Source organism: Aplysia californica, unplaced genomic scaffold, assembly GCF_000002075.1.
Source record: "Aplysia californica isolate F4 #8 unplaced genomic scaffold, AplCal3.0 scaffold00055, whole genome shotgun sequence".
Lineage (NCBI taxonomy): Eukaryota > Metazoa > Mollusca > Gastropoda > Aplysiida > Aplysiidae > Aplysia > Aplysia californica.
Window position 1 is genome coordinate 1,406,470 of NW_004797325.1, and position 7,922 is coordinate 1,414,391.

The window sequence follows — 7,922 nt, forward strand, 5'->3', positions numbered from 1 at the left end:
ACTCTCTCTCTCTCTCTCTCTCTCTCTCTCTCTCGCTCTCGCTCTAACTCTAAAAAGTACAATACCATAATTCTCAAGAAAACAACAACAAACACAAATATAAACAACAATGACAATGAAAGTATATGATATAGTGCAAGTCCCGCTGGAAAACAATCTTTACGATTTTATTTTTTTACTTGATCCTGACTGGCCCTTTTAGTTATTTTAACTGTCCTAAGCATGCTCAGCTCCCTGGGAAGCATTCCGTGTGAACTGCCATTTGACAAGAGCTCAGACACAAACATAGTGACGGGATCTTCAATATTGGCATTAAGTTGGGCATACATTTTCACCTGAACTAGATCTATAGCTTGTAACAAAATTGTTGCCGAATGTGTTGGTTCATCTAAAAAAAATAGGAGGTTTACAATTTGTCCAACTTTCAGCACATGATAACTGTAAAACTTGTATTGAATTAGTAATGATATATAGAATCTAGTATCTAGGAATGACAGTGAACCAGAGCACCTTTTTACAAATATTATACATAAATGTATTATAATTTAAGCAAGCAATATGTATTATTCATCATAAAACTTTGATTGCCATGGCCATGGCTAAACCAACTTTGGACCCCTCATTTTTTTAAAATCTCTCCCCGCACCTGATATAATACATTTTTAACGTTTGAGGAAAGCGTAATGTGTTTTTGTCTTTTCTGACAAATGTAAACATTTTATTACATGTACGGCTTTGGCGACTCTGTGTATTGTCAAAACTGTCGTGAAAATCGTGAGTAGTGTTTTCACAACTGCTGTTTTCTCTAGCTAATCTAGGTAAACAATCACTTTTGTTCCACACGAACACATGTGTCCGCCCAGTGAACAAGAGAACGGTACTGTGATCTGTCAGTCATTATCAAGAGTCATAGGCGTGTACGCTTTTTATCCATTTGGGCTGTGTGGTTTTAATATTTTTAATTGTTAACTTCCTGAATAACATATTGTGATGAAGATGAAGTCTAAGTTAAAACTGAAATTCTTTACTCACAAGAACATTGCTCTGAAAGTAGGCCCTATATAACTATTTCACTTGTGAGAAAAATCGTGATCGTCTAAATCGTTCAATTTCTGATCCATTTAGCAGAACTAAACATTTGCTTGATTTAAGTGACAGGACATTGAACAGATGGATATCGGAGGAAAATTCAGCCGAAGACGTCGAGGAGACAAAGAGAGGCCGACCTGTTAAATGTGATACCTTTGACAGAGATCTCGTGGGACGCGCTATTGGAAAGATGTAATTAGGTGATAACCAGTACGTCACATTTAGAAAACTTAGGTCTTATTTGAAAAGCAATCACGATTTTGGATATCAACAAACAGACTTTAAGGCGCATTGTGAAGAGTCTAGGTTTCAGTTTCAAGAAGACAAAAACATCCAAAGACGCAATTTGTGAGTCAAAGAACATGGTTGCACTGAGGGGGAAGTACCCACGAAAATTAAAACAGCTTAGAGAAGACAACGTTGGCATTTATTTTCTTGATGAGTCCTACATCAATGCCCACCACACGTGCACCAAAGAATGGCAATCTGACACCCAACAGAGATTCATTCCGACTGGAAAAGGTAAATACGTCTTATAATTGCACATATCGGAAGCCATGAGAGAGGACTAGTGAATAATTGTGAGCTGGTTTCTGAGTCAAAGTCGAAAGATGAAAATGGCGACTATCACAAAGACATGGATAGTAACTAGTTTGAAAACTGGATTAGTAACATTGTGGTGACTGCATTAGATATAAAAAAAACCATGCCTGGTTATGGACAATGCATCATATCATAATGTAACTAATCCTGATGATAAAGTCCCTACAAAATCTATGAACAAAGGTCCTATAATAGCCTGGCTTGATAAGCATGGGATCGATCACAGTACAGCGAAAACTAAAAAGGATCTCCTAGACATTGTGAGCGCCAGCGAACAGAGCCAGATAGAAGTTTTTCGAGTGGACAAGTACCTGGAAGAACATGGTAACATACCTCTTAGGCTCCCTCCTTACCACCCTCAGCTCTACACTATTGAATTAATCTGGGCTGAGATGAAGAAAAATGTTGCTTTGGCAAATACAACATTTAAACTCCATGACGTTAAGCGACAAACAAAGCAGGTCTAATCAAGTATAACCAGAGAATTTTGGCAAAAGTGTGAGGGCCATGTCAAAGCAACAGAGGAAAGATAATGGATAAATGATGGATTAACCTGATTGACGATACATTTGATTCTGAATAATTGGTGAGTGTTAAAATATGTTTAAATGTGTCCCGTAAATCTGTCACTATATCTCTCTACGTGTGTCTGTCTGTCTGTGTAACCATCAATGTCGCTTCAGATAATGGTTAGGAAATTTGTTCAGAACTGGCGACGCCTATGAACATCCGAGAAACTAGCAATTTGTCCAACTTTCAGCACGTGATAACTGTCAAACTTGTATTGAATTAGTAATGATACATCGTAAGAAATTAACCAGTCTCAATTTCGGAAAATTGATAGTATAGCATTTCCCAGTGGATGAGATGGACATTAAGCTCTTCTCAAAATATGAAGGTGATCGGTTGGGTAGTCTTTGAGATATCCTGCGTCAAACATCGGCAATATTTTTGTTACAAGCTATAGAAAAGGAAACTGGAGGAAATTGTCTCTTCCAAGGGCACGACGTTGGGACAGGCCGGGATCTGAACCCATACCTTTATGGTTGTGTGTCCGACAGCCAAACACTAGACCTCTGATGCCACAGTAAACAATAACATAATGCGACATCAATACTATCACCACCATCACCAACAACAGCAACAACAGCAGCAGCAGCAACAACAACAACAACAAAACAACAACAGCAACAATAACAACAACCGTACAACAACAACAACAACAACAACAACACCAACAACAGCCAACATGGCAAAAGAATACATACCAATGGCTACAGCAACAGCACAGTTAAAACAATGATAAGGTAACATTTACATCGGCAACACAAAAAGCAACACCGTTGTCAACGCAAGCAGCAGAAATGAGTAAGGCAATAGAACTGTGGTAGCCTATTGGTATGACAAAATTGACCAAAAACCTAAAAAGAAAAGAGAATTTTAAGAAATTGCGAGCTATGACGGCGATGCTAGATAATAATATGGCCTATATAAGTAATACAAAAAGAAATTTACTTGACTACGTTGTTTTGAGATGATTATTAATGTGTATAAAAGTGGTCGTCAGCGAGAAATCACTACACTTACTTTACAAAACACAGATAAATGAATTCTATTAATTAAGAAAGTTAAAATCTAATCATTATTATCATCAACTAGATATCAATCAATGGGAACCAGAAATCTCAATCCAGTCATACCTGCTCTTTGAAGAAATTCGTAGCAACAAATCCAAAAGCTATGTTTACATAACAGGATACTGTCAAAGCACAAGGTTATGAAACACCAGGTCTTGAGCTTTTTAGTATAGATCTAGATCTAGATCTAGATCAAATCAAACTTCCACATCAAATTATATTCACATTTGTTGCAAACATTAGTAGGCTACAAAACAAATACTTACTCTAAACTACTGTAAGCCTATCGAACAGCTAGTCCAGTGACGAGACAGGGCGTAGCCAAACTATCCTTCAAGGAATCACGATTTCAATATGTCGCTTCGCTTTGAAAGAAAGAAATATATCTCCTTCTCGTCTTTGCCTCAAACTTCCCCCTGCACACTCCTATGCTCTATGCGAATTCTTCCGTGAACAGCGACGTCGCCTGGGCCTAGGCCTACATAAAACTTTGACGTCTTACCATTGAAAAACCTCTCGCACTTAAAAAGAGGGTAGGGAAGGGCCTGTATTGGAAATGCATTGCTGAGAGGGGGAGGGTCATGGGGCTTTTGGGGGACTGTGAAAGCGGGTGGACGGCGTGGGTCGTGTGTGGGTAGTGGTGTATCTCTCTCTCTCTTTCTCTCTCTCTCTCTCTCTCTCTCTCTCTCTCTCTTTCTCTCTCTCTTCTCTCTCTCTCTCACTCTCGCTCCCTCCTCTCTCTCCCTCCTCCCCCCCCTCTCTCTCTCTCTCTCTCTCTCTCTCTCTCTCTCTTTGTTTCTTTCTTTACCTCTTTCCCACGTTCCCCTTTTCTATCCTCCTCCCCTCACCCAAGATGGCGGGAGAGAAACAAGAAAAATAAAATGTAGATCTAGCTTTGAACAAATTACATGGATGCATGCATGAGCTTACTAACAGAAAGATGCATGCATGAGCTTACTAACAGAAAGATGATCTCTAAAATGACCTCCTAAATCTGAGGACAGACAGACAGACAGACAGACAGACAGACAGACAGACAGACAGACAGACAGACAGACAGACTACGAGGAGAAAAACAAAAAGTAGAAATTGATGTCATTGCTTGTGCAACCGCAATCCTAACTTCGCACCAAAATATTACAGGGTCTTGAGCAAATAATAACCATACCTCTCTCGTTCCTTTTATCGGCGCTACAAAGGGAATGCTAAGGCCTTTTCCATTCGCACAGAGGTTGAAAGCCTTGTGTTATGTTCGTATTCAGGCGAGAATTCGAGCTTTCTTTATGCAAAGTGGGTGGGGCTGTTCTAAAAGTTGCAATGGTTCACCAAACATGGGTGGATCAGTCCGCAAGGCTTTTTAAGGCCAGCAAGGCGAATATAGCAAATATATTATGTTCTATAATTTTTATTTCTGTATCTTGGGCGTAGTTGAACAGCGGCTGACGTAATGTTTTCCCCACATCCATGTTGTACTTTGACTTTGAGGTTATTTTAAGCCTCTTGTCGTTTAGGTTTAGATTATGAAGTCGGTTATTATATGTGAGATGTTGAATTTAGAATGAAACTCTTATTTCCTAGCTAATACGACAGAGGAAAGAAAAGTGTATTTCAAATATTCATATTTAATAACTTTAGAAATTTCCACATCAGGAAGGTGGATTTGAACATGAGTCGTCTGCGCTGTTCTCAGACAAAAGAGAGACAAAAGAGTGGGGTATATATGTGAAATAACATATGTAGCTACTGTCTCAACCTTGGACGAAAGGGCGATATAATAACCCTTATATTATTCTCATTAAAAGATATTACTGTTATAACTCAACATTATTATATTACTGACTACATGCAATATTATCACACGTTCTCTTTGTGTCTCGTTTAACCCCCCCCCCCTCTCTCTCTCTCTCTCTCTCTCTCTCTCTCTCTCTCTCTCTCTCTCTCTCTCTCTCTCTATCTATCTATCTATCTATCTATCTATCTATCTATCTATCTATCTATCTATCTATCTATCTATCTAATATATATATCTCACCTACCATTACTTTCGTCCGGAAAACACCAAATGGACAACTTGTCAACCTCATTACACCGAATCAAAGTGGCGAATCTCTCTGAATTTTTGCATGCGCGTCTGAATTCTAAAAGACCTGAAAAATCTAGATATAAAGAGGTGCTGTCTATATAATAATTAATAATTAATTGCTCATTAAATTCAACTCCGCACACTTTTTATAGCCCTTAGATCAGCCTCTGACAATCTAATTCTTAAAACTCCAAAACAAAATTACAAAACATACGGCGAGCGTTCCTTTCTGTTCTTTGGTCCCCAGGTATGGAACGAACTCCCATATAAAAAAAGATCTGCCCCAACAATTTCCATTTTCAAAAATCAGCTGAAGCATTTTTTATTCACAAAAGCATACCTGTCATAATGATGTACTGTGATATATATGCATGTGTATGCCAGACTGTGAGACTGAAGAAATAGCGAGTGAGAATGAGAGAGAGAGAAAAAGAGAGAGATAGAGAGAGAAAAGAGAGAGAAAAGAGAGAGAGAGAGAGAGAGAGCGAGAGAGGGAGAGAGAAAGAGAGAGAGAGGGAGAGAGAGGGAGAGGGAGAGAGAGAGAGGGAGAGAGAGACAGAGAGACACAGAGAGAGAGAGAGAGAGAGAGAGAGAGAAAGAGAGAGAGAGAGAACGGAAATGTTTTTCTATCTGTATAGAATTAATGTTTTAATGAATGTTTCTAGTTACTCACGTTTCAACTTTATTTTGACTGTTCGTGAATTTTTATTGCATTGTATATTTTTAGTGAACACATTTTCAACCTCACTGCGAGACTGTTTTTCTGGTATAAAATTTTACATATATGCATTTATATTATATGTATAATAATACTTTGTTTTACGTACACATTTGTGTCGATTAATTTTTAAGATGTGATGTCTTTTTCATTGTAATGCGCATTGAGCATCTTTTAGGAAATGGAAATGCGCAGTATAAATGCTATTTATCATTATTATTATTAACTCAAAATTTACAATCTTTGTTCCTTTAATCAAAGTTTTTCAGAAAAATCCAGACAAAAATGAGTTCTTTAATGGGCATGAGAGGTGTTGAGCCAAAAAAAAAAATTCACAAAAATTCACAAACCTGCGGAAAAATGCAAGTTTGTTCACTTTGATTATTTTGACGAGAGCCTGATTCCACCAGGCTGCCTCACCATTATAGAAAACGCCTTTTTATATTTGTCGCATATGCACGAAAATCGAGATTTGTATGTGGGGTTGTTTGGTGTGTTTTTTTTTACCCATTTAGCGTACTTAAACCCATTGCGAAATAATGGGGTGGAGGGGGGGGGGGCAACAGAAGTGCAATTTTTTTTCCAAATGTTGATTATAAACCATGTTCTACTTTTCATCAAATTTAATTGACAAAACAATCATACCCCACTACAATTCTGCAAAATGTGGTATATTTCTGATTAACAATTTTAACCATCACCAGACTATTCTTTCTTTTAAAAAAAGGGGGGGGGGGCTGCAGTTTTAAAACATATAAGAAAAGCATAACATGAAAAGAACAAATAATCTAACTGGTTAGGATCCACGGGATTTGGCCTTCAGGTGCCACCCGTTATATCTCTCAAGTAGGCTTTGAGAACAAACACAAACGACAAAACAAAACAAAAACAAAAATACCTCAAATACCTACACCAATGATAACACAATGGCCGACATTTGAGAACCATTCAAATATTGCATTCAAGTTATATATGGGTTGCAAGACATTTTACAGTACATTGCCCACATCAGATAATACAGGAAACACCAAGGACTGATACATTACATTATGTGTCATGCCTTTTCAGATTACCTCTAGCCAGAAGTAGTGCAGGGCGGCTAGGTTCGCGATTATTGAAAGCTACGAATCGTAGAAATCGACTCCGAACACAATTACTTACTTTCTAATGATATAATTTCTTCCGGTGGTTACCTGTTTGGCTCAAAACATCTTCAAGATTTGGGATGACCTTGATTTCGGAAGATAACAAACCAACAACTTCATTTTATTTTTCTTTATCGGCCGTTTTCTCAAAACGCGACTTTTCTCTATACTTTTTTTTAATCACTCCACCATTTTTCATCTAATCTTCATGAAGTTTTCACAAAATGAAGAGAAGATGTAATACTAAAAATGTGTCAGTTGAACTTTTTATGTATGGAATAGATTTTTGTTGATGGTGTCTGGAGCGTGGATTTTCACGGATTTTTCGCAAACTTGAATGCTACCTCAGAAAAAAATTCATTAAAAATTTTCTAATTCGTTTAGGAAAAAAACAACAGACAAATTTTTAGATCTGATGTTTGTGAACCCGCATGCAAAAAAACAATCAATTTCCAAGAGCGATAAGTGCGGTATTCATTACCTAAGACATGTCAACAAAATCCAACATAGCCGCTGTATCCATGGAAACGAATTTTTTTATCAAATTAGATTGCGGATTGTAAGACTTCTTACTATGCTTGTTATATGTGTGAAATTTGGTAAAATTCGGCCTCGTAATAAGCGAGATAGCCTTCAAGTGTAGCCCC

At 37.7% G+C, this 7,922-nt stretch overlaps 1 protein-coding gene across 1 annotated transcript in view; it reads right to left on the reverse strand.

Annotated features, from left to right (window-relative positions):
• Positions 1-3,871, reverse strand: part of LOC101845073 (rhomboid-related protein 2) — a gene marked incomplete in the record, with an annotated part of 21,219 nt that extends 17,348 nt beyond the window's left edge. Inside the window, 1 exon segment of the mRNA XM_013079538.2 lies at positions 3,596-3,871.
• Positions 3,872-7,922: the final 4,051 nt, after the last annotated feature.